General features: G+C 34.8%; 1 protein-coding gene across 2 annotated transcripts in view; it reads left to right on the top strand.

The window, feature by feature from the left end:
* Positions 1-27,155, top strand: part of LOC119072243 — a 62,163-nt gene that overhangs the window by 25,964 nt on the left and 9,044 nt on the right. The gene's annotated exons all lie outside the window — the stretch shown is intronic.

The raw sequence follows: 27,155 nt of genomic DNA, 5'->3' as shown, positions 1-27,155 counted from the left end.
AACTCGGTAAACCTTGATAAATTTCAATAAATTTGGTATACGAATTAACCAATAATAAGTCCTGTTCTACCGACTGGAAAAGCTGGATCTATTAATCACTCGCACATACGTGGTTGTGATAAAATCGTGTAAACAGTTTGTTTGAGATATGAAATGGGTCAGTTGCTAAAGAAGCTGAAGCAGATTTTGGTATATTAATTTGGTTGACATTTACTATTCAAAATAAATTTTCTCTAAAACAGGCTCTAATCCAACCTGAATAAAAATTGTTCTTCGACGAAAACTGGTCCTTCAACATATTAATTTATAATGATAGAACACGCCAAATGACATTTTACAATCTTTTTCTGGTGTTTCAAAACACACAAACCAAGTGATTAAAAAGCACGCAATTACCATCAGGTAATAAATACACTGGGGAAAAAAATGCAACACCAAAATCAATACAGAAAAACCACATTTTTCGAAATGAAACACCTCAAGAAACCGCATTCATTTTCTATGTCGCTTGATATATGCTAATCATTCGAATAATTTCCTTCACAATTTTGTGTTTAATATATTGAGACTGTGAGCCCATATGTGCAAAAGCTTGACGAACGTAATGTATCTATCATTTATATTTGTTTGTCACAGTAATTCGAAAAATATGATGATGAAATGGACGCATGTTGGACTAATAATTCCATATTTTTAAACTAGCTGTAATGCACCCAACATAACATACAACAGACATAATAGTAACGAATTTACGCTACAAACGTTGCAATTATAACTGGCAAAAATGAGAATTGAGAGTGAAAGTTTTTTTTTGTTTTCTTTCGTTTTTAGTATGTCACACAATTTATTTAAATTTTCTTTCCATCAATAAATATTTACTGTATTGATTGCTCAGCACAATATGTGTGTTAGCGCACACGGTTCAGTTATATATACACGTATCGGCGTTTAGTAATAGTTTAGCAAGTAAATATGGCAATAAAAATAAAATTATGTTTTTGTGAGTTAATAATAAAAATTTGTTGTGGTTTGACTGGCTGGTATGTGAATCATAATAATTGGTTAAAAACGTGTCGGTTTGGTCAATTTGTCGATCCAACATTTTTTCTTCTTCGAGTAACTGGTAAGATCGGTTTTTACTTCGTTAAAATTTCCATTTTTTTGCCTAATTTCCATAAATCAAGACTGTGGTGCCTCCACCAGAGATAGTCTCGAATTGAATGACAAAACATATCATTTGTGAGGTGACGCACAAATATAACTCCGAGACACACTGAATGTTTTGGTATCCTTGGCGAAGTTCCAATTTCAATGCGAAACAGGTCAGTATTCGCCGATTTGGCACAATGGACAAAAATGAAACAAAAACGTTCTAAACAAGATCCAAATCGAGATACGTTACGTTGAAATGACGAACGTATTTAAACCAGACGCACTACTGTTGTGTGTTCCATCAGTTTTATTTAGCCGTTTCCGGATCGCAGACTAGATCTTTAGGCTATGCTCAATTAGTCACGACATTTAGTCGCTGTGGATTAGTTAATTGCAATTATTTGGGAAATTTTCTTCATTTTGAAAATTGAGTAGCACCACTCGTGTCCTGTGATGCGAAATTCGGATCAAAATTTTATTTGACATTTTTTTTGGGGATTTGTGTTCACATTTGTCACATTTAGGAGTAATGATGACTTAATTACTTAGACGGGCGTTATTGGTTTTGACCTCCTCCAGCATTCTCCTCCAATCGGACCTATTCCGCGCCAACGTTCTGATACAGTTCATGGTTGAATCGTCTTCGCCAATTTCCATCCATATTCACCCCTCCAAAGATTGACCGAAGAATCCTCCTTTTAAACACCAAAAGTGTCTGTTCATCTCGTTGTGTCATGCACAATGAGCTCCCTATTCATACGTACCTACAGTTCACACTGTGGTTGAGTGTTTTTGACCGAAAGAGTTTAAGACCGTAGTGTTACCATTCTTCTGCTGGCTTGTTAGATTCAGTCAGTCGAGGGGTAAATTTTCATAGAACATCGTTTGTCAGCCGAAAGAACATCCTTACAAAATCCTCCATAATTTCACGAAATTCGGAGAAAATCCATAGACAATCCTCAAGAAAATCCACAAAACCATAGAAAATCCTTTAAAGGCTCAAAACAATCAAATAAAAAGAAGAAAACCCTTGAAAATTGAAACGAAATCCCCTGAAAGGAAGGGAAGAAAATCCATCCAGAAAATGTCTTTGAAAATCCTTGGAAACCAATAGAAATATCCTTGAAAGTCCTCAGAGGATTGTCTTTTTGAAAATCCTTTGCCAACGAAATTTACAAATATCTGTCCCTCGGTTCCATGTTTTGCAGGTTCTTGTATCAAACAATTCGAACAGGCTCATAATTCTGAATGGATTAGATTAGAGTTTTTGGAAGGCTTCTTCAATTGAGAACCAGTAACCCAGATCAAAGATCCTTGTTTTCTACTCCCTCACTTTACTACTTCTATTAGGGAAATTTCCCAGTTTTCAATAAGAAGGCGTTAACTACTTGCCACTTGCCATCTAATAATGGTAGATCCTCATCTTGGAGTTCATGATACCCAAAGGAACGAAATCTGAGATTGTTATAGAGCGTACAATCCCTAAGGATTTGTACACTAGTCTCAGGTGCCAAGCCACAAGAACAGATAGGGTCGATGGACCGATCTATTATATGGAGATTGTCTTCAAGCTAGCTTTAGTCCGTGATCGTACCAACTACTATCAGTATATGAACCAGCAGCACAATATCTAACAAACTCAACCATGCAATAAAGTTCTAACTCTAAATTTACACAACAAACAATGTTAACGCACTGGTATCAACAGTGTTTGTATACCCGTAGAAAAACTATAAATGATAACGCGTTGCACCTTGTTCAAACATTTCTCTAATAATGATTCCAACAATGAGACTGAAATAAGAAATATCTTATTCTTAATGTCTCACAATAGAAGTCAAATATTTGTCTATCTCTAAAAAGTCACGAAATGGAAAGAAAAAAAGTCTCAATATCCCAAACAACCAAAGTATAAATGATTCCGTTCAATCTACAAATATATCACCGAAAAGATGATATATGTTAATGGCATATTACACCTAGGCTAGTATTATGGTAATTTATAGATAGAAAAATCAACAAAAACTGAACCGAAGGAAAAAAATGGTTTTTTAGTTTTGAACTGTCGAACATTATTACACTCGTGTGTGTCTTGTTGTCGTTTTTTTTATCTCACACGTAAAAAGTATGTGAAGCGAAGTCTTGAATATATTTAAATAAATTCATGTAAAAAAGTGAGGTGTATGACATTTTACTGACACATACAACATTGTCGTGTATACACAACTCTGTTATACAGTATCTAGATATATTGCACATCGGGTTTTTTTTATGGCTGTTTTCATGTCATTGCGCTTATGATAAAACGGAATGGTTTCCAAAGATAAGACATTATTGTTTTCTTGAATAAATTAGATGCAATGGAGAGACCAGCGTATGCACAATGTACCGTAAAATGAGTGCATAGTAATTTTACCTACAAAAGTTATTTTAAGGTTCCGGTTGTTAAATTTAAAATGGAAAAATTTTTTGGTTTGGAAATTGTCTTTTTTTACGTAACCGATTGTCACGTTAAATGAGTATAGATCAAGAGATCCGGATCTATTTTGCCCTCAAAGTTTTACGATTTTTTTTTCTTCCATAAAATCTTCGTGGAATTTCTATGCAGATTATTTTGCATATTTTGTACATTCCCATGGTCCTTTCGCACGGATATGATTTCTGTTCATAAAAATTGGAACAACTTTGTTGTTTTATGATTTTTTCAAAATTTATTTTTAAAAAAATATTTCACACGGGTGTGTAATATGCTCTGTAATTATTACAATTACATTCCCGTCTGTGTAATAAATCACATCCACTACAATGTCAACCGAAACCAAAATCAACAATAAATCGAACCAATATTTAACCTTAACGGCGATCGATTGTTACGAAATCATTTTTTTGGTTTAAAATTTAATTTTTTTTCCACAAAATATTATACAATCCATCCGTAAAAGCATTAAGATTCGACACTCAATGTGGCTAAAAATAAATATAAAATCGCGTCGCTTAATGTTTTCATTGTTTGCTAGCATTGAACATTGTCTTTCTTCAATATGGCAATTTTTTAGCTATACGGACGGAATATATGGCCAGCCTCAATCAATATACTAACAAAAACCACACGGGCAATGGTGATAGATTTGAATTGTTTCAATATAGCACAGCACCTAAAAAGAGAGCAAAGCGTTGTAGTTTAAGTTTTAGTGTATCGGCTGCATTTTGCATTTAATGTTGAAAGTTATAGCTCGGCTGAGACTATTTTTCAAAAAGATAAACGCGAAATTGTCTGTTGTAGACACTTAAGCTCTACAACGTCATCCCCACCCCAAGCTGAGGCTTTAGACGATTTAAAAAAATTCGCTCGGCTCCACACTCTGGGAAGAAGTGACCGTCTAAAAAAGGATTACAATTTACCAAACTTTACTATTTCCCTGGAATTTTCGTAAAAAGCATGCCAAGAACTGCAATTAATTACCACTGCGAAACATTTAATTTCCTTTTCATAGTCAGTTGTACAAGGCCCGCCTCGTTCAGGTTCAATCTTCACTTTTCTGGTTTTTAATATTTTTGACTTAGAAAAACTCAGAAAAAATCAGTGAAATTTCGCAATTTTCGATTTTTCTCATTTTCCACAATAGTTAGTTTTAGACGTGACAAGAGAGTTGAAAGCCCAGTTTTCGTGTGAAGTTTTTTTTTGATACGAGGCGAAGCCGATGTTATCAATTACACGACAACGTAATTATAAGCCACTTACGACCCTTCTGGAACTCAAAAGCATGTAAAATATTTCTGTCCAATTTTTAAGAATAAAATGCCCAAGCCCGTTGACCAGTCCACAAACTTTGTTTAAAAAGCCCACTAAATCGGCAGGTACACTCGCTTGAATTTACCGAGGTTTAGACAAATATTTTGGTTATAGTAGTTATTGAGCAAGATTCCTTACGTCTTAACTCAGTTCAAATATAAAATTCTTGGTTCAACAGCCACTCAAACCAAGTCTTTTGTAATAAATTTACCGGGCGCCCGAGTGTCATGAAAATGCCTTTGCCCTGCCTCATGCCCACGAATTTAAATCCCATAACGTCCACACTCATGGGCTCTATGGGCCTGGGCAATGGTGACTAAGGAATGGTGACTAAAAATGGGGTCAACTCTGCGTGACTTACTTACAGTTTCAGCCTGACGATATATTTATTTTCTCTCGGGAACCTTGGCGCAGTGTTCAAGGAAGAGCTTAACCGAGTTATTGTATTTACTCATCGAATGTGTAAGCAATCTGGAAATTGTGGCACTTTCCCATTGAAACTCTGCTTTTGTGAAATTGAATAAACCGTATGGTAGACAGTGTAAATAAATATAATTTGTTTCGTGTTTTTGTTTCTCGTATTATTTGATGTTCAAGTTTAGTGTGCGCTTCCGAACAATTATAATGTTGTATATATATAGTTGGTATATATAGTCTTAACGGGAGTGTTGTATTAAGTGAAACGCACTGCTTGACGATATAATATGGAATGATTCTTTATTCACTTAAGTAACATATTCATGGTTCTTATACTAAAGAGAGAGAACTTACTTCTCTCTTACTTAATATAGTAAGGGGCACTACACCATCCCTCTTCGGCTAGATTGGTGTATGCCAATCGTATTATTATTTATTTCGTACATTATTTATTTCCTTTTGAAAGTTAAACTTTTCTTAGTCTTAAAACTAACCATTGCTTATAATTTATTAATTTTTGGGATTTGATTTCACTTTGTGAGATTGCGACTCTCACCGTCCCTTTTTTTTTTTTAAAAGAAATTTATGATAACATAATTTCAAACTGAATTGCAGATTGAAATAAAGATTAAATTGTAAATTAACCCTTAATCTTTAACCTTAATTTAAAAATATAACTTCACAATAAAATCATAAAAATATTAAAATCATTCTTTTATTTTTGTGACGATTCATTCATATTTTCGGACTCTATCTTTATGCACCGTTTTCAAAAACTTGTCGCCATCTGTGATCGTAACATTTGATCCTTGGATATCCTTAACTATGAATGGACCGTCGTAGCGTTCCGAATGTTTATCATATGGCTCCTTAAACAACTTTACTTTATTATTTAACTCTAATTCTATCGGTTTGGCAGAACGGTCATAGTTCATTTTGTTCCTTAGTTTCATCTTGTCAATAAGATTTCTGGCGTCTACGTGTGCTCTTTGTAGTCTGCACTTCGCTTCCCTGCTAAAGTCATCGATATTATAGATTGGGTCAATTCGACCATCCATCCAATCGAATGGGAGCACTGGGCTCTTACAAAATATCAATTCATAGGGGGAGTATTTGAAATCATAAGACGCGTGATGGGAGATATTATAACAGAACGAGAAATATTTTGAATATTCTTCCCAGTTATCGAGCTGACCGGAAATGTAAGTTCTGACATACTCGTTAAACGTTCTGTGACTCCTCTCTGCTGTACCCACTGTCTGATGGTGATAAGCAGTGGATTTGCTGTGGGTCACATGGAAAAGGACCCATAGTCTTTCTAACACTGAATTCACATATTCCGTTCCCAGATCGGTGATGACCTGTTTCATCAGGCCGAAGATTAACACGAAATTATTGAAAATAGCTCTGGCTACCGTAAGAGCCTGTTTGTCCGGAATAGGAATGATTACCAAGTATTTGCTTAAATCGCAAATTAACGTAATCGCATAGCGATTTCCATTAAGGGAAGTAGGCAATGGGCCTATGGTATCTATCACTACTACATCAAAGGGGGCCTGGGGAGTATTTGTTAATACGAGGGCTTCTTTGTTCTTCACACTGACTTTCGTTAGTTTGCACTTCGTACAACTTTTGACAAAAGAGGCAACATCTCGCCTCATGCCTTTCCAGGCATAATAACTCCTTAAGTTTGCGTAGAGTTTCTTGTGACCTACATGTCCTCCAAAAATCGGATTGTCATGAAAGTACATTAAGAGTTCATTTTGTTTTGTCTTATCATTGATCAAAATCGGGCTTTTAATTAACACTATTCGTAGTTTATTCAATTTATTTTTGCAAATTTCTTTAAAAACGTTAATTGATACAAATTTGAACATAATATCGTTTAGCGACCACTGAATTTCGTTAAAATTTTTCTTTATCGCAATTTCTTGTAAACTATTAATTACTTTCTCGAGAATTGATAAATCATTGCGTATTTCTACCGGAACTTTCATACTGATCAGTTTCTTATAATTTTCGTATATATTGAGCTCTATTACCTCGTCTTTACTTCCTTCTGTACGCGTACACATTATTCGAGGTATCTTTTTATTTATATGCGCATTTAATTGTTCAATTACCGGTACGTAACTTATTTCTTGTGTTTTATTTAAATTTTCATTGGTCGTCATTTCATTTTCCTTTTTCAAATTTCTTGTTTTGGATCTTGTCATAACATATACTGTCTTTGTTTTTCCATATAAATCTAGTAAATCTTTAATATTTAATCGCGATAGGGCGTCGGCCACTACATTCTTAGCTCCACTAATGTGTTCTATTGTGAAATCGTAGCCTTCGAGGTCCAGCCTAATACGAATAAGTTTAGGAGACAAAGTCTTGTGCGTAAATAGATAAATAAGTGATTTATGATCTGTACGGACTCGGAACGGTACTCCGTACACATAAGGTCTAAATTGGGTCAAGGCAAAGTGAATGGCCAAACATTCTTGAATTGGAGTCGACTTCACTGCGTCTGCTTTAGACCATGACTTTGATGCATAATAAATTGGTAGATCATTGTCGTCATGTAGCTGACTCAGTACAGCCCCACAACCTGTTATTGAGGCGTCGACTGTGACTATGAAAGTCTTAGAAAAGTCTGGGTAAGCTAAAACTGGTGGTTTTGTCAAAATTTCCTTTAATGTATCGAAACTTTCTTGGCATTGTTCAGTCCATTCAAAGGTCACGTCTTTTTTAGTCAAATTGTTCAATGGTTTTGCTATAGTCGCAAAATGTGGGATGAAACGTCGATAATAATTTGCGAATGATACAAATCTGTGTGCAGCGTTTTTGTCTGTGGGAACTGGATAATTTTTAACTTTCTCGTGTTTCCTAGGGTCTGGCAATATGCCATCAGGAGTACACAAATGTCCTAAAAAGGTTACTTCGGGCTCGAAAAACTTGCATTTATGAGGATGTATTTTCAAATTTCTGTCTCGCAACACTTGGAATACTGCTTTGAGATTTTGTAAATGATGCTTCTCGCTTTTCCCTATCACGACTACATCATCAATATAGAGAAATGCCTGTTCTGGGGGGATACCTGAAAAGGCAATTGTCATCATGCGAGTAAATGAATTCGGTGAAACGTTTAACCCGAAAGGCAAAACTTTCCATCTGTATGACCCAGTACTAGTACTAAAAGACGTTATGTCTCTGGAATTCTTTTCTAATGGCACCTGGTGGAATCCCTGGAACAAATCAATGACCGAAAAACATTTTGCGTTTCCCAAACTATCTAATATCTGATCCATTCTAGGCAGTGGAAACTTGTCTGCCACTAATTTTTTATTAACTTGGCGATAATCCAGACATAGTCTCCATCGTTCACGACCATTCAAAGGGGGTTTCGGGACTAAAATCAAAGGGCTATTATACTCGGATGCGCTTGGTTCTATTAAGTCATTTTTTAAAAATTCATTCACCTGAGCTTCTATTTCATTAATCTGGCTGTGCGGTGTACGGTAATTTTTTATATAAACCGGTGTGTCATCTTTTAACCTTAATTTTTGCTCATAAAAATTGTTTGTGGACATCTTGTCAGTTTCTAATGCGAAAACGTCCGCATATTCTTCTATCAACGGGAAAAGCTGTTCTTTAGCGTAACTAGGAACTTTGTTTTCTAAAATTTTCAGTAAAGTTTCTGTCCTTTCTTTAGAAGAGATTTCCTTTTTCGTTGTGTAAACCTTATAATCTGACAACTTCTGAATTGGTAGACGGTCATTTTTCATTATTTGTACTTTATCCGTAGTATTGAGAATTCGGATCAACGGCTGAGCTGAGCTAATTATTGTGCGAGCTGTGAAGACTCCTGCACTAATTTCCCAAGAATCGACCCACTGGGGTTCTAACACTTCTTTTTTCAAATTGAATTGTCTAATTACCTCACTTCTCGCGGGTAAAACTATCGTATTTACTTCGGGACCTTCCCTTATTGGTACCGTAATCATTTGTTCGTTTAATGTAAATCTAAACGTCATATCTCCGTAATTTATATTGCATCTAAAATGTTTCATGAAGTCTTTACCTAGGATCCCATCTGACGGAATATTGAATTCATTTGGTACTACATGTACTGGAAAATTTACTCTAAAATCGTCATTACCCAACGTCGCATTCGTACAACCCAAAGTCGTTATGGGATCTTCCGTTATTCCTGTTATGTCAATCAAATTTTCTACATCTAATAGCGCTCTTGGGCGGACTGCGCAAATTTTTAAGAGAGTTATGTCCGCCTGCGTGTCAATTAGGAATGTGCATTGTTTATTTGAAATCGAACTACTCAAAACTATAAAATCTGAGTAGTTTGGGTTCATAGATAGAACCTTCCTTTGGACTATTGAGACTGATACGGCATCATTGCTGTTGTTTCCCCCAGCTGCTGGTATCGCTGAGGGGCTTCCTCGTTTCCCAAAGCCTCGACTATTCTAACTGAGTGATTCGGATAATTTTGATAATTCTGATAACTTCCGCGACCACGACCACGACCACGATTCCAGGATCTTCCTCTACCATTATTACCTCGACCATTGCCGTTTTGATGGTAATTATTATTTCCACCATTCCATTTATTATAGTTTCCATAATTATTACCGTAATTACCGTAACCACCACGGCCTCTACCTTTTCCCCGTTTACCTCTAAACTGTGCCTTGTATGCTAACACTTGCTTTTCCTGCTTTTCGGTAGACGATTCTAAAATCAGTTTAGCAACTACTTCATCAGGATCATTGTATTGAGACGCTGATAATACGGCTTTAATCAGATCACTTCGAGCATTCGCCCGACACATGTCAATAGTTTCATCTACACACATTTCTCGTGCTTTGACCTTACCAACACCTTCCAACACTAAAGCTCTTTGGAGTGCTTCACTCAATTTCGTCGCTTCAAGGGCAAAGTCTTGAACCTTGAATCTGTCAAACTTCAAAGCCTGTAACCTACTCTTTACTACTTTAGACGTCTCAGGTTTAATGCCTACTTTAAGTCCATCAATTATTTCTTGAATAGTTTGTGGATCTTCAGGGACTGATTCCATAGCCTTATCTTCCAATTTAGTCATTAAATATGTTATCAAAAGGGTAACGTGCGTCGTACCTGCCATCTTCTCGAGAAGTTTGATAGAGTTTATGAAAGCTGTAAGGGCTAATGGGTCACCTGCATAATTCCTAGAGATAGTTTTTCCTGCCAAGGCAAGAAACTCTTCAGCTGATTGTACCATTTCTGAATCTGAGTCTGAATCACCTTTATCAAGTACTTTTGGGTCAATTTCTTTTACTCCGGGGGGTACTACAATGTGTACTTTCAAAGTTCCAAACAATTTGAGAAGACGATCTCTAATTTTTGTGTGAAATTCCGTACAATAAGTCAAATGGTCTTCTTGCAGATCGTGCGTTCTTATCAACTTTGTCGCAGCGTTATATACTTAAATAATGTCTTGTAAATGTTTATCGAAAGTTTCACGTTGAATTTTCCTTTTAATTGAAACACTCAGGCATTTATAAATTCTTTCAAATTCTATTCTGTGTTCGTCTAATTTAGTACTTAATTGTGTCCATGTAGTCATACTTTGCCAAATAAAAAATACTTATTCGTATCAACTTCACCAGATTTCCAACAATATAAACACATCAAATGAATCTATTCGTTCGGGCTTGACAATAAAACCAAATTAAAACCAATGACAAGACCATCAAGAAAAATAAAATTGAAAAATAAACAATTAAAAATTCCGTTAAATCAAATAAAGGCTTTGATTCAAACGTTTCCATTTCGTACCATTAAATACGCTTTGTTTGCTTTATCAATCACAATGTTGCAATTATTTTCAAAATTTATACATCCTGTCCCAAACTTAGTATCGTATTTCTTTCATAAAATAATACCAAATACCGATTGTAAGCGAAAAAAAAAAATAATTCCAAAACTGCGCGTGTAAAGAATTTCAAAACTGCGCGTGTTAAATTCGCTGACATCAGAAAAAAATATTTTTTCTTTCTTTTTAATTAGAACAACTTTTCGTCGTATTTAATATTTCAACATCCTGTCGCAAAATAAACAATCGTTCTCATATAACATCGATTTTAAAACGTAAGCATAAAATATAATTTTCAATCGCGTGTCGTTACATATAAAAACTTCAAAATTTAAAACATTTTCTTATAAAAAAAAATCAAATTTTAATTTCCATAACTCATACCTGTTGCTATGTGTATCTGTTTACCCAGGGCCAAATTTTGTACGACCTTACGCGCCTGTGCGATCTATGATTTTCTGTGCCTTCGCTGTTGACTTAGCAATGTTCTCCTGTTTTCCACGGACCCCACGGACCAAATTTGTACGAATTTTCGTGCCTGTGCTCTTGGATGTCCATCAATTCCAGTAATGTTATTTGTTCATTTATTTTTCAAATCCCGTCAAATATTGTTCGTGGTTTATTTTTCTGTTTTTATATTCAATATTCAAATTTGGCGTACTTGTCTCTCACGCTTTACGATACACTTTTTATGTAACGTGTAAAATTTATAGATAAAGTGAATTGCCAATAGTACCACTATTATTAATAAACAAATGCCAGTGCTGGTTTTGTGTTCGGAAAATTCTTGAATTATATTGACACTATTAACATCAGTATTACTGTTAGTACCATCCGTTGTGGCGGTTTGCGGCTTTGAGTCAGATGTGCCCATAATTTATTCATTTAATGATTCACTTTATTAATAATTATTTACTTTGCAGTACAACGGTTTCACTAACCCGACCACTTATCGTTTTTTTTTTTTTTTTATATCACTGTCACGGTCGCCATGTATATATATAGTTGGTATATATAGTCTTAACGGGAGTGTTGTATTAAGTGAAACGCACTGCTTGACGATATAATATGGAATGATTCTTTATTCACTTAAGTAACATATTCATGGTTCTTATACTAAAGAGAGAGAACTTACTTCTCTCTTACTTAATATAGTAAGGGGCACTACAATGTACAATACAACAATTAAAATATCAATAAAATTTGAACAGCTGGCCATCTGGACCGCATTTTTTTTTCTTCTTCGTATAAACAAAAACACCCGCGTTTGTTGTTAATGCGGTGGTGGTGTGATGTTTTTTGCGCGAAAAATAAAAACAACAATTTCGGTTGTTATTGTAGCCAAAAAACATTTTTTGTTTCAATAAACTGCGCAGAATGAAACTGATAAAAAAGCAAAATTACGATCCATGAAAAATCTCCATAAGAAACACGATCGTTTCAGAGGCTGTCGATGAAATTAATGGTTGATATTGATTGTTTGCAATTAAAGAAAAAATGCCAGTCGTTTCCAATATTATGATTTACCAGTCAAACCGTCTAAGACCGATTGAACATTATGTGTTTTGGTTTTTCAGATTGCCGCCGACAGGCCATACTGCAAATGTTTTTGAATGAAAATTTTGAAGAGGAAAAACATTTTTTTACATCTTCAAAATAAGAAGACGATCTGCATTTAAGATCTGGACGTATGCCAGAAAGTGTGTTATGTTTAACTACAGACAAAACGTTTTTTTTTCTCTCCACATTCGATAGAAAGAATTAAATTTATGATAATTGAAAATCCGTTGAAGAGCTTTTTCATAAATCAATAAAATCACTTAAATAAAAAATTAATTTTTTCAAACAAAACTCTCCGGTGGATTCAACAATTTAATTGCATTTCCAAGTCGAATCCATTTACAATAATCTCTGAAAACAAGCGGCCAGCTCCCAGACTTATTTTTATGCTAATTTTATAATAGGGAAACTCTTTAATCATTTACACAAACAACACTTCATTTTCAAATGTATGGTACAAGTGGTAGACCATAATCAAGTTTTTATAAATTTTATTTTATTGAATACCGTACCGTATAATAGTTATTTATGCAACACGATGGCTTGTCAATCTCGGCTTCGGCTCGGGTTCACAATCCACATCTAGTGCAATAATATATATAACCAACTCGTGTTGCATTTGCTTCTTTTCATTTGATTTATGATTTTACGGATTTTTATGGATTTTCTACGAATTTGAGGATTTCTTTACGTAAAATTTTGAAGGATTTTCTTTTGACTGACAAAGACTTTCTATGAATATTTTCCTCTCGCAAGGTCCCATACATTTTGCGGCACAAACAATATTGCTTTGGCCACTGTTGCAATTCTGAGAGACTATATTGTGCAATGCAAATGTTAGCGACAACAAACATCGTTAACATTTGACACCAGGGACTATTTTTGAGAAATTCTTTGAGAAATTTTGAGAAATTTGAGAAATTCTTGAGAAATTCTTTGAGAAATCTTTGAGAAATTTTTGAGAAATTTTTTATATTTTTGAGAAATTTGAGAATTTTGAGAAATTTGAGAAATTTTTGAGAAATTCTTTGAGAAATAATTGAGAAATAATTGAGAAATTTTGAGAAATTCGATTTCTCAAAATAGTCCCTGTTTGACACATCTCAACAGATAGTGGCAAAAGTATTCACAATGTAAAAGGTGACTAGTCTAAGCTTTTAGCTCATAACTATTGACTAGTCTTCCTATAGCGGACATATTTTTGCCGCTGCCTGTTAAGACGTGCCAAATGTTAGCGATTATTGTAGGTTTTGGTAACATTTGCATTGTACATCAGTCTTTCAGGGTGTTAGCAGTGGCCTATGTGAGTAAAAGTCTTTCCTATCTACTTGGAGCATCTATTTGGATACTATTTCCTTCTATTGGCGCACTATTTCATCATATTATTGAACATTATTGATAGTTTCAGAGCGCGAAAAAAACTTTAAAACTCTAAAGTTGAACTTTGTTTTCTGTGTAATAATCTTCCTCAATACGATATTACAAAGGGGCAAGAAACAGTTCAATTCCGTCACAGAATTGCACAAAATAATATATTTCTTCGGATGAGTACGTTTCGTTTACATCTTCATTCTTCTTGTTGTTTTTTTAATATTTTGTTGTAAATGTTGTTATATATGAGAAATAATATTGCCTGTATGCAAACGCTTAAACGCGACTCTTCGATATAAAAGTGATTTGTAATTTTTATCCGAGCATATAATATTCATTGTATGTGCTGTTTGTTTCATATTTGAAATTTATTTATCTTGAAGGACGTATGTTTTGTGTTTCGAACGAATAAAACTTGGCCGGTTGTTGATGTTTTTTTTAATTCAATTTATAATTTGAAAACAATTTATTTCTCTATTGGGATTACCTTTGAGATCATTAGTTAATTGAAACATCATCTTTTTGATTTATTACCATAGACTGGTACGTGATGGATTGGAGAGGAGCGAACGAAGAAAAAAAAATTAATGTTCTTTCGGTTTTTAAAGAAATGATTTATTGAAACTAAAAAGTTTATTTTAAGATGAATGAAACAAAGCAAAACAAAAAAAAATGAGATTTCTTTCGCTTGCATTCAGATTCGCTAATAACAACGGATTGAGTGTCGAAAGTAATTAAAATTTTGATGGTGTAGTAATGGTGTGGAGAGTGGAGTCAAATATAAAATGATGTATGTCAGGGAAAACGCGATGGTTAATTGATATTACAGACCGAGAGCGTGTGTAGATTATAGTGCATCATGATGTTCTACGACTTTTAGTCTTTAGCTCTAGTCATAGCCCAGCGTAGAAAATCCCCGAATGAAGACATCGTCCCTGAATGACGAATGAAATTTAAAAAAAAATTGTTGAAAGGACATTTGCAGCCAGACAGGCTTGTCGCCGAAAATACAATGTTTTTTTAGTTCTGAACATATTTGAGATTGTTAAGAGTTTTAAATGTAATTGATGTTCCCAGTCAATGTTTCCAGTTTCTGATATTTTGGCGCAAAATTTGAAAACGCTTAAGCAAATTCAAATTTTGCGCCAAAATATTGTAAATGGGGAATCACTTAGCTCTGGTAACAATGATGACATTTGAACTCTGATAAATACGAGTGCGTACCCCCTCGGATAAATATAAAATTGTGTTTGCTTAAGGTGAAGAAACTGTAAGCCGCTGTCGACCCAAAAATAGGCTGTAGCCGGCTTGAAACGGCTGGAAGATCGAAGAATTTAACTAATATTGTACCGCTGCGCGCTCACAGTTGCAGCATGTGAGTAAAATTTTCACATTTTCAAATTGGCTGGCAATGCTTTTCAGTAAAGATTTTGCTTTCAAGTTTCATCTGGGACCGGTGCCTTAATTCTGAAAACAATTTTATCACAACGCAGGCGAGAAAATAGTCATTTTCTCACCTCATCTGAAATGTTGGTAGCCTTCGTTGTGAAAAACGTGTTGACCTCGGGAAAAGAAACTTGGAAATTTCATTTTCTCTCGCTACACTCAGGGCGACAAACAACACACTCGAAATGAAATTTCCAACTTTTTCCCTTAGTAAACAAATAACTATAGAATGTCAACGTAATGTGAACCCTGAGCTATTACACTCAGCAGGCCCCTCACCAGCTTTCCAACACAAAAGTCAGTGAAGGAATATTTTCCGCATCGGGTAGTGTAACAAACACTAACAATGGTCTCAAACCATGGCCTCATGAGAAACCAGTGCGTGCACAGGCTCACTATCTATCAATAAAACAAAGTTGATGAAAAAGACGGGTTATTGTGCAAACAGAGAAACTTCAAAAATTTTCCATTGATCAAAGAGCGCATTAACGCCAGCTCTTCACCCGTTCTAGCCATGCACTCTTCTTCATCAATCAACTTTAATTGCATTCGCTATCAAAGCCAATGTCTCTCAAAAATTATTTTGGGATTGAGTTGATGCAGACGTCTTTTTAAGTATCACACAAGAAAAATCCATAACTTGCAGCAGCATTTGTGTACGCATTTCATGTGCGATCTCTGCATTTGTCTTTTTTCTGTGCACTTTATTGCCTGTGCTAACTTTGTAGCCAACACTTAAAAATACTTAAATTTACGATGTGTACAAGGTAGCATATGAATGAACGCAATTTTCGCGGGACTGATTTTAACTTTACTGACTTGAGTCGGTAACAGTCGTAAATACAAATCTTGAATTCGAAAGAAAAGAAGAAAAAAAAATTCTGAGACTTTTGATTGTAGACATTGTCTGCCACTGAAATCCGGTTCATCAATGCAAAACATAACAAATTAATTAGTAGAAACATGTATTTTCCATCGATTATCTGTATGCAATGTATGCTTATACAATCCAATAGTGTAACAAGTTTCTCTCGTTTTTCCTACACACAGCATTTTAATGTGACAGACTTTAAACGAACAGAAAAAAAAATATTTTTTTCTCAATCAATTCAACTTCGGCGCAAGTTGCATTAACGACATAAAGCATAAATTCGCCGGATGTCGTAATCAGAAAAATATGAAATTAGTAAATGGAATAGTAATAATAACGGTGCAAATACCATCAAATGTTAAATGATTTTGATTCCAACAACATGTTAATGCAAAACACATGACATTATTCGTAAAAAAAAACAATTTGTTTTTCATTCATTGGATACGAACATCAATTTACTAATGCATTTTGGTTGACATCCAACATAAATTTTAAATTACAAATATAGAACACTATGACACGATGAGCATAATATGGAGAATGGTGTCGTAAGTCGTCACTGTTTCATATTATTGATTTAGGAATATTTCCAACGATAAAGGCTGTGAAGCTTGCAAGACTCGTTCGGCTTATTGTTGTATTGTTGTACAGCTGGAATACTGTAGAGGAAGAATCTTAAGCCAAAGAAATTAGCCTGTCACACATGGCAAGCATATGAACACTTTTACTATCTGATCTATTACTTCATTTGATCGAAGATTTTCATAGACTGATTTCAGAAATCTTTTACTTCATTTGTTTTGAACATACTTTTTGCTATATAAGACCTATTGAGTCAGAGCTTGTCGTTTATTCTTGCTGTCGTTGCCGATAACAAGTAAAGCGAAATTTATTGAACAGTACTGAACAGTAAGTTACATTGGATGCTGCGAAAGTACCTCATTACTCCGGAAACAACTTTGTGATACTCGGAAACTCACTAGTGTGTTGTTTCCGGAGTAATGAGGTACTTTCGCAGCATTAGTAATGAAGTACGTAGCAGCATTCAATGTATTTTGGATTACTGTCTGCCCGCTGCCGCATGTGAAAGTTGATTTCGACATAGAAACATTGAAAAATGGACTATACACGTAATGGATCATTTTCGCAGGGGGCAAATTGATATGTAATGGTCAACTTTCGCATGGGACAGATAGTAAAGTTTCTGCCAGTAAGAAAGTAAAACTTTTTCAATCAAATCTTTCACAGTATGACCAGTCCAGCACTTGCAAAATGTTCGTTTCTTGTAACAGGGGACGTCAGTGAAATTTATACATGAATTTCAGATATTTTTCAGCCGCTCAACTTATACCGACAAAACTCCATAAGACTCTTTTATACGGGTGAAATCGTTACACGCACGCCTGTGGTGGGGGTAAAACCCTATTAAGACGTATGAGCAGTTTTGTCTGTATGACTTGACCATCTGATCAGAAAAACAGCTGAAGCACACTCATGTCTAAATTTCCGTGACATCCCCTGTAACTGATGCAAATAACCTCACCATTTATTTGGTGGCTTAATTGGCTTGAATGTAAAATTCCGAGGAAAAAGAAATCCCAAGGTCATCCGGTAAAAGTTATTGCAAAGTCCATATCCCAAGGCGGTTCTCGTTTTACGACTCGAATGGCACTCATAACAATATAAAAAAAAGCATTACGGTAATTTTCGCGCTTAAAACACTCTTGAATGACTTCAATAACGCGAACGTCGAAAAACATATCTAAAAATAAGAACGGAAACAAATAAAATTCCTTTAAATTCATCGCTCACAATGAGAACGAAAGTTCATAAACAATATCGAGATGAATATGAAGTAATGGCTTTGACCGCTGCAATCGTTTTATTGCAATGAGCGTTCCTTTGTGTTCGGATTTTGTTGTTGTTTTTTTTTACATTTAAATTTCATCTCGAAATATAAAAGCTCGGTCGTGTCTTCAATATGCATTAAATGGATGATTATTACACTTTATCTATCGTTGCTATCTATTTGTAAGAGATGGAAAAAACGGTATGCAAGAAATCAATGGGCCATACGAATATACAATCGGAATAATGTAATTGACTCAAATTGGTAATTCGGTGTTGTAACACTTAAACGATATGACGAAAATCAAATTTATTCGAGATGAGAATGTGAGACGGTGTGTTGTGGTTCTCTGGATTATGATAAAAGGCGGTTAGGAATGTTGTGCCTGATCATTTCAACTAATCAATTACTCACCCAATTTCGATACAGTAAGCGGTTATGCAAACACAATTTTTAGATTTAAGAAATTCCGATTCATTCACAGTGGAACTGTGTAGGTTAGTCGTTGTTTTTGTTTCATTTAATTTCTGATTGTATTATTTGCTGGTGATAAATATTTAAGCCTTGAAAATCAGCTCGACATGACAAAACAATACGAAATAAATTTTATATTTCCGGACAGCAAGACGATAGCCAAGACGATAAGTCAACGTTCGTAGATTCGCATCTTCACAATTTTTTCTTTCAAAAATTGATTCACACAAGTTGCTTGATCTACTTAAATGCTATTCGGCTTTGCTTTTCAAAGTCAATGAGAGTTGGTACCAGAGAAGTGTACATTGAACACCCAGACCCTTTTTTCTATAACCGAAGTTTCGCTCCAATTGAATGACGGCTAAAATAAACAACTTTTTAAAACCGTGATCGTCTCGATTCTACATCTCAGAATTTGACACAGCCGTTCGCTTTGTATTTATAATCAAACCATCAATTAATGAATGAAATTTTAAGCAACAGAAATTATCAAAAAAGAAAGTTCAACATACTTAAACATTCGAAATGTTGAATAGCCTTCACATGTTACGCCTATATTTCATTAATCATAACACTTCTTCAAGAACAAAGTTTTTTTGCTTCGTCGTTTCAAATTCACAGTGAAGAAAAGTGCGTAAGTTCACATTCGCACACTATGTAAATCAGGGCTTATTATTCGGATTAATTCTTAGGAATTTTTAGAATATTTAGACATTTTTAAGAACTTTTAGGATTTTTAAGGAATTTTTAGAGATTTTTAAAAGTATTCTAAGATATGTTTAGAGCAAAGCGGGTTTTGTCTACATGTACGTATGTTCAAAGCCCGCTTTGCTATGTTTGCTTTGTGGTAGCTTTACCATAGAACTGGCCACGAGTAAGGAAGTTTGGTGTTGAGTTTAATTTACATTTCAACTATGATTCGCTAGACTTTTTCGTGAGCAAATCAGTATAGTGTTCGATAGAGCACCGTATCGAGTACCACTGTCGCCATGGCCTGATGAGAACTGCATATTAATACAACGTTTTATCATACGTTTAGATATTTCCAACAGCTCTTAGAGATTAATTGGAATTCCGAGAATTTGTCGGAATTTTTAGATATATTTTTTAAGGAATTTTTAGAGATTTTTAAGAGATTTCTAAGATATTTTTAGGGATTTTCAACAGTTCTTAGAGATTTTTAGGAACTCGATCATTTTATATTTAAAAATTTCCAACAGTTTTTAGAAAATTTTAGGAGTTCCAAGAACTTTTCGGAATTTTCAAGAATTTTTTAAGGATTTATATATTTCTAAGATATTTTTAGAGATTTCCAACAGTTCTCAGATATTTATAGGAACTTTTAAGAATTTTTAAGAAAATTCGAGGAAGAAACCACTCTTTTTTATTGATGTGCCGATTAACCGTTAGGATTCACAAAACTTATGTTTCTGATTAACAGATTAACTGATTAACCATGTTAATCACAAAATAGTGGTCTCCTCCTCGAGAAAATTAGAAGAATTGAATTCCTTAAAATTCTTAAAAGTTCGTAAATTTAAGAATTTAAAGTAGTTTTTTAGAATTTTTAGGAACCTATGAATTGAAGTTTCGAATAATAAGCTCTGCTGTAAATTTCATTTCAACACAACCGTTGACTCTACCAACTTTCAAGCTTGATTGGATTTCATTGTTTAGCTTACACTAGCCGATCAACCATAGTCAATTCTGACAGTTCCATTTTCAAATATCATTTCAACGATATAATCCAAACAATCGATGAATTAATGAATTTTTTGTCTATAATTTTACATTTGAAAATTTATCGATATATTACTCACCACAAGCGCTGACGAACCGAATATCTGTTGTTCTCACAATCCCAGACAGATGGACCATACGATCAATTCTCTAATTGAACTCCGAGTGTGTATGTGTTGTTCGTCAGTAGAGTGTTTAAATTGTATACATCGAAGATGCGAGAAAAATGAAATAATGATCTTGAACTCTTGTCTATCAAATCTTAAAATTTAAAAGAAAAAAAATAATTGAAAATCGTTGAACTTTGTTCACCTTCACATCAGTTTTAATTGGTGATTTTTTTCGTAATTTGATTTTAATTTCGTTTCGCACTTAAAAGACAAAATAAATTTTAACTTGATACTACGAGATGGCTACAACGTTAACCCTGTTAACCTGAAGTTAATTAATTCTTAAATTATCTACCGTGAAGTCTGAGTGGTTGTTGATGGCTTATTATAACCCAACACGGAAAAGATTACATATTGAGAGGGTTAGTCGATGCTGATAAGGTCGAAGGGTGAAGTATCGAAGGTGTAAAGAGTTTAGCATTTCATTAAATATACCATGACAACATGGAAGTCTATAATAAGCAGGGTAAAAATCAATGCATAATAAAACATCGAAAAACAGCAAACTCTCATACGACCAACATTAAATTTGTCCCAATTTGTTTGATGTAATCTAAAACCTAAGCACCATGAAATTGAAAACATTTAATTAGGCTAACGCTCAATTAGCACATCCATGCGCAAATTCTCTGTACATTTGAATTAATTATTTGTCTCCGAGCATGATTTTTCAGACACTGTATGTATACATGTGAAGTCATTATGGTGTACTAGATAGTGACTTCACATACTATACGACATGTCGAGCATCAGAAAAAAAATGTTTTAATTGTAACACAGATAAGGTTTCATGTTGTGATCATGGTTACAGTTTTGGGTCAGTTGTTTGCTCTTTTGACGGAGTCATGTTCGATTTGACGTCAATTTATCTCTGTCTTCCTCGTTAATGGAATCGTTTACAGCCGCAAATGAGTTTCGAAATTCTGATGGAATTTGAAAGCTGTCAAAACAGGCACACTATCACTTTTATCGCGTTTTTGAATGTGGTTTAAGTGTGTGCCATAAAATTGGTTCAATCCAATAGCATTTCACTGTCAACGATATCATTACTCGATCAAAACAAATGGATTACTCGTTTTTACATAACTAGGGAGGAAAAGTCAAGCTTACGTGTGCTTTTGTTGATCCGAGGCGAAGCCGATTTTACAGGCTTAGGCCGTCGAAAGTTCATGGAATGCAAGCATGTAATAGATATTTTTCTATCTAGTTTTGAAATATCGCGACTTCGTCGACGTTAACTTAGTTTAAAACGCTTTTTTAGCGAACAAGAGGTTTTCAGCACAAGCCGGAGGAGTTCTCGAATCGAAAAAGCATTTTAGCATGAGTTAGGAAAGTAACTGTTACGTCACAAGGACTGAAAAGTTGAGTTTTACTGTGTAGTTGATCCGAGGCGTAGTCGAGGTCAATAATGACGCGAAAACGTGACTTTTTATTTTTCGTCCGAGCTACGTACAATATTTGACATTCTGAGCACCACGGAAAAATTGATGAAATGAACGGTTTTCGGTGCAGAAGCATGTTAAGATAGTTTATTTTACTAGGGAGGTAATAGGGCCAACGCCCTTCCTAGGCAAAAATCTTTACATCGCTCGTAAAGTAAAACGTTACACTGCACGCACACAGGAAATAATTTTATATCTCGTATCACGTGGAGTAAAAGTACCTCGGGCTGAAGGCCTCGGATACTTTCACTCTTCTGGATGCCTGATATTAAACTACTTCCCTGGTATAGTAATCTACTATTACAAAATAGTAAACTATCAATATACCGGTCGTGCAGGAATAATGTTATTGCCATTGTTTGTTTGTTGTTGTGTCTTATTTGTCCTTCCGTACCCAGTCTGTTGGTACGCTCATGAGTGAAAGATACAATATATTAACCTTCATCTTAGTTAACATTATAATAACACAGAAGAGTGAAGCGAAACCGATTATCCAAACTGCATTAATAGTAGAATTATGGTGGCGTCTCTTTGCTGGTTAAATGGATTAAAAACCCATTCGTTTAAAATGACGGAATATTGCTTCTAGCGGTAAAACTGAATGCACAATGATTCGAGCATTTCGTGGGGACGACTTTCGATTGAGTCAGTTGCATGCACATAATTTTGTGTCAATTTTTTTTTTTTTGGCGAATTTTCCGTGTGTTTCGCAAAGAATTTGTCTTTTGGATTTATATTTTAGAAATATTGCAATTTTAGTGCGCTGCAATCAGTCATGGTAATTTATTTCAGAAACATTTTCGATGGATTGCAGTTAGCCGTATAATGGTGTTCGTGTGACACCTTTCGAATTGCACATCGACCGATTTTGTCATTTTTTTTCTTAATCAATGTCGTACGTGACTATCCACGGTATTATTCGTCGATATGCATTAGAATACTGCAACAATGGTCTAATGTGTAACAAACACTAAACGGCACGATGAATTCGAAATATGAAAATATTTGCTATTTTAAGAGAAAAAAAATCATTTCTCCGCCCCGGCATTGTCAATTAAAACCATGAACGACAACGAAATCACGTCTGCGGCTAAAATATTGCGATAAAATAAACGTATTCTGCATGCTTCTCTGTCCATTACGGATGATATTGTAATAATATGAAATTTTACTATCATTGAATGACTGGCAAGACACTTTCGTCAATGCCTATATCAAACACTAATGTCAATTTGTGTGTTCAATGAATTTGTATAAATTCCGTGAAAAGCACACGACTTCTTGATGATATATTCTTCTTACCGTATTACATTTCCATGTAACGACAAATCGACTGTATGTTAACTGCCGTTCTTGAGTTAATACCTTATACAATGTGTGTGTATTTTTAGTACGGCAATGCTATAAAAAGAACACGTCGAAGCGACACTCTCGGAACACCGTATTAAAATGTGCATAACATGATGCTACACTAGAATAGAAGGAAAATAAACATCGGATTTCTATATTAACCAAAAGAATGGAAAAAATATTGAAAATGGTTGAACGGAGGGGGAAAAAGTGAGGAACTGAATGAGATGGAAGTTTCAGCGATGGGTGGTGTGTCTGTGGTTGCAAATTAAATTTTCACTAAAACCGGAAATTAAATTTTCTTGTCTCATCAAAGCTTACAACCTGAAAGACTTTTACTATCTGACCCATGCGAAAGTTGACCATTACATAGCACACTGCCTTCGACGAAAATGATCCATTACATGAGGACTACTTTCGGTTCGTTTTTTTTTCATTTTCTTATGTGAATATCAAACCAGAATATATTGGATGCTGCTACTTCATTAGTTTGTAATACTCCAAGACATGATTCGGAACTCTTTTAATACAAGTGTACTTGTATACTTCGCCTTCGGCTTGGCCATACAAATTCTACACTTTTCAAAAAGACAGTTACCGAAGCTTGTTGCTCAAAAACGCACCTGAGAGTTTGTCTTTATCAAAAAATTGCTACTTTCGCAGCATCCTACTATTACGGACGTTTTTCCCTCGAACCATTCATTACTAAAGCAATATTTCCGATATCCGATTCATGTGTAGCTTGGTATGATCTTGGCTTTTGATTTATTAGTATACAAGAAGTGTGTGTTTGTGGATCTCCTGGTAAATTCACTACACGTTTCAAGACTCAATGGACCGTAACTTCACTCTAATACTTTGAGATAATCCGTTTCCAGCATATCCGCCAGTCTCCGGACATGTGCCAGTATTCGGAAAACTATTTTTTTATTCATTAAAAATGTTATCAATGAAGGAACAATATGTGTCCGACTACATGCTCGGAGACTGGTGTGCGCACTTTACTTGTAAATTAATCAATCCAAAGCCAAGCTCACGCCAAGCTACACACAGCGACTTCTTTACTCTGATGGGATAATGTCAACCTGTGTACATAAAACGTATTTAGGGCAGCTAAGACACTGATTAGACAGAGTTGGATACATGATGTAACCATTAGTGTGTTTCAGCTGCAGCAAAACATTGTACATCTTAAATCATTTATTGTATCAGATCTACAGTACAAAGATCTCTGCAGAATGTCACGCTTTTCATGTGCACTGCACCTTACCATTCGTGAGCACTATTGCACTAATTTGTTGTGTTATGGAAATTGACGATTGTGTGTGCTAGGGAAAATTGCAATTGTGTTGCAGTTACACATTTACCGGTGGTCTGTTCGGCGAAGCTTGGATTCCGCGGTAACAAAATATTTCCCGGTAACGAGGTTACCAGGATTCCTCATTTGTTCCTTACCCGGTAGAAAATTCGTTATCCATTTGCAGATTAGTCTCTTCCAATAAATGAGTCACATTTTAATGCGTTACGAAGGTTATTATCACGTTTTAATGGTCGAATGATTTAGTTCTATTTTGTGCAGTGTCAACATTTCTTTTCGTAATGTTTGCGTACATAAAACACAGAAATTTTTCAATGTTTTGCTGTTAAGCTGAAGAATTCGTGATGTTTTTTGCGACAGTTTGCATTATAAATATTAAGTTATGACGGCTAAAAACGCTCTCTTACTCTTTTTCTTGCTTGCTTTCAATTGAACAAATAATAACAATGAACATAATCGAAAAAAAAACTAAACTTAATTGTACGGAATAGGTTTTGCCCAGGTGTCAAGGGTACAAAAATAGACATGAGGTGAAATATTATTTATTAAAATGAATTATGAATTTGATTGTTTATAGATTTTATACAGAATTTTATGCATGTGATTATAAGCCGACCTGGGTAAATGGTGAACAAAAATGCATAAATCGTGAAATCAATTATTTACAGCATTATTGTAGATCGAGAGAGGTGTAGTTTTTAGCGATCAGCTTTACGTTACAATGTCAATTTTCGAAACGATTTTTAAAAGTTGTTAAGAGGTCATGTTATAATCGGAGAAACGTTATGAAATACACTTACCATTTACGTGATATTTTTGGGATTTATAAATCTTATGTAGCGTGCGATTTTACTTGAATTTAATGTATTTATTTGCACTCAACAATTAAGAGCAATGATTCCTTGATTTGGAACACGTACATTTGGAACAATAACATGAGCAGCCGTCGGAGTTAATTTACGGAAGTTAGGGTGTAATCTTCTTAAACTCAATAATCCTCTGGAAAACGAGTCATTACTTGATTGGAATGAATGTTAAAACGTCATTTACCGGTGGCATAGTGAGTAATAGTATATTACTTCCGAGGTTCCAAGTTGTGTATTTGATAAGTGGGGTGTTACAGCCCGACCCGAAGGGGAAAATATCTTATGTAATGTGAGTTCGTGTCTCACCCGTGCACATCAAAATAATTCGACATTGCGTGATTCCATCCCTCGTCTTCGGCTCGAGCTGTAAACGCCACACTTGGGAAAATTAATAGTTCGAGACAATGACGTAATGTGCTATTATTAGTATCAGCTCGTTCGACTTCGACTTCAAAATAATTTAAGAGGGATATCGCGAAAACGTCGACAAAATCATTGCAGCAGAAGTGCAGCAGAAGCAGAATGGTTGAAATGATTTATTTGATACGCCTTTCAATTCTAGAGAATTGAGCATCCTGTCGTGATGCTAGTGGTTGCTGACATTTCGTGGAAGAAAATGGCTATTTTCTACCCTCTTGTTTTTACAGTGGAGAAAATAGACATTTTCTTCCACCAACTGTCACCTGTTTATGTTTTGAAAAATGATGATGTAAAAAATCGATGTGTTTTTTTCGTGTAGATGAACATATATGAAAGACGTTGTGTTCACCTTTAGGAGAAAATAGAAAATTCCAACTCGAGCGATTCGCGAGACCTACTCCGCTCTGTCCGGAAAACTTCTCTTTTGTTGGAATTTCCTCTTTTCTTCCCTCGATACACAAATAATTATTCCCAAAAATATTACCACTGTTTTTGTCGACGTTTTGTCTGATGACAGTTCGGGGAAGAAAATGTCTATTTTCTCGCCTCTTGTTTTGACACTTTCAGAAAGCCACGCAAAGGTTCAGACAGTTGTTTGTTTTTCTGTTGTAAAAGAAAGGGACGGCTAATATGTCCTACGTTTGGTTGGTTCAAATCCCAGTAACAATAGTCATTGCTCTTAATTGAACTTAAAATATTTGTAGAAAAAAACTGAAAAAATTCTTGATAATTTTCTGATATTTCTCATGGCAAATAAATCATATTCGAAATGAAAGACGAAATTCTCATTAACGTTGTTCGCTGACAAGTATGAAGTGCAGCGATAGCGCTGTCTTGTTTATGACTTTTAAAATGATATCAACCAAATGGTTCAATGGGTTTTTCACTCTGAAGCAACATTTCTTAAATTTTTAATTTTTTTTTATGTCCAGCAACAACAAAATCAGTGACGGTCACATTGTTTACACTTGTAATGTGGCTCTTCTCTGGTTCAATATACAAGTATGAATACACAGCACATTATAAAACTGATACTTATAATACACAGTACGTGTG

This window comes from Bradysia coprophila (assembly GCF_014529535.1).
Source record: "Bradysia coprophila strain Holo2 chromosome IV unlocalized genomic scaffold, BU_Bcop_v1 contig_81, whole genome shotgun sequence".
Taxonomy (NCBI): Eukaryota; Metazoa; Arthropoda; class Insecta; order Diptera; family Sciaridae; genus Bradysia; species Bradysia coprophila.
This window is presented reverse-complemented; position numbering and strand designations above follow the sequence as displayed.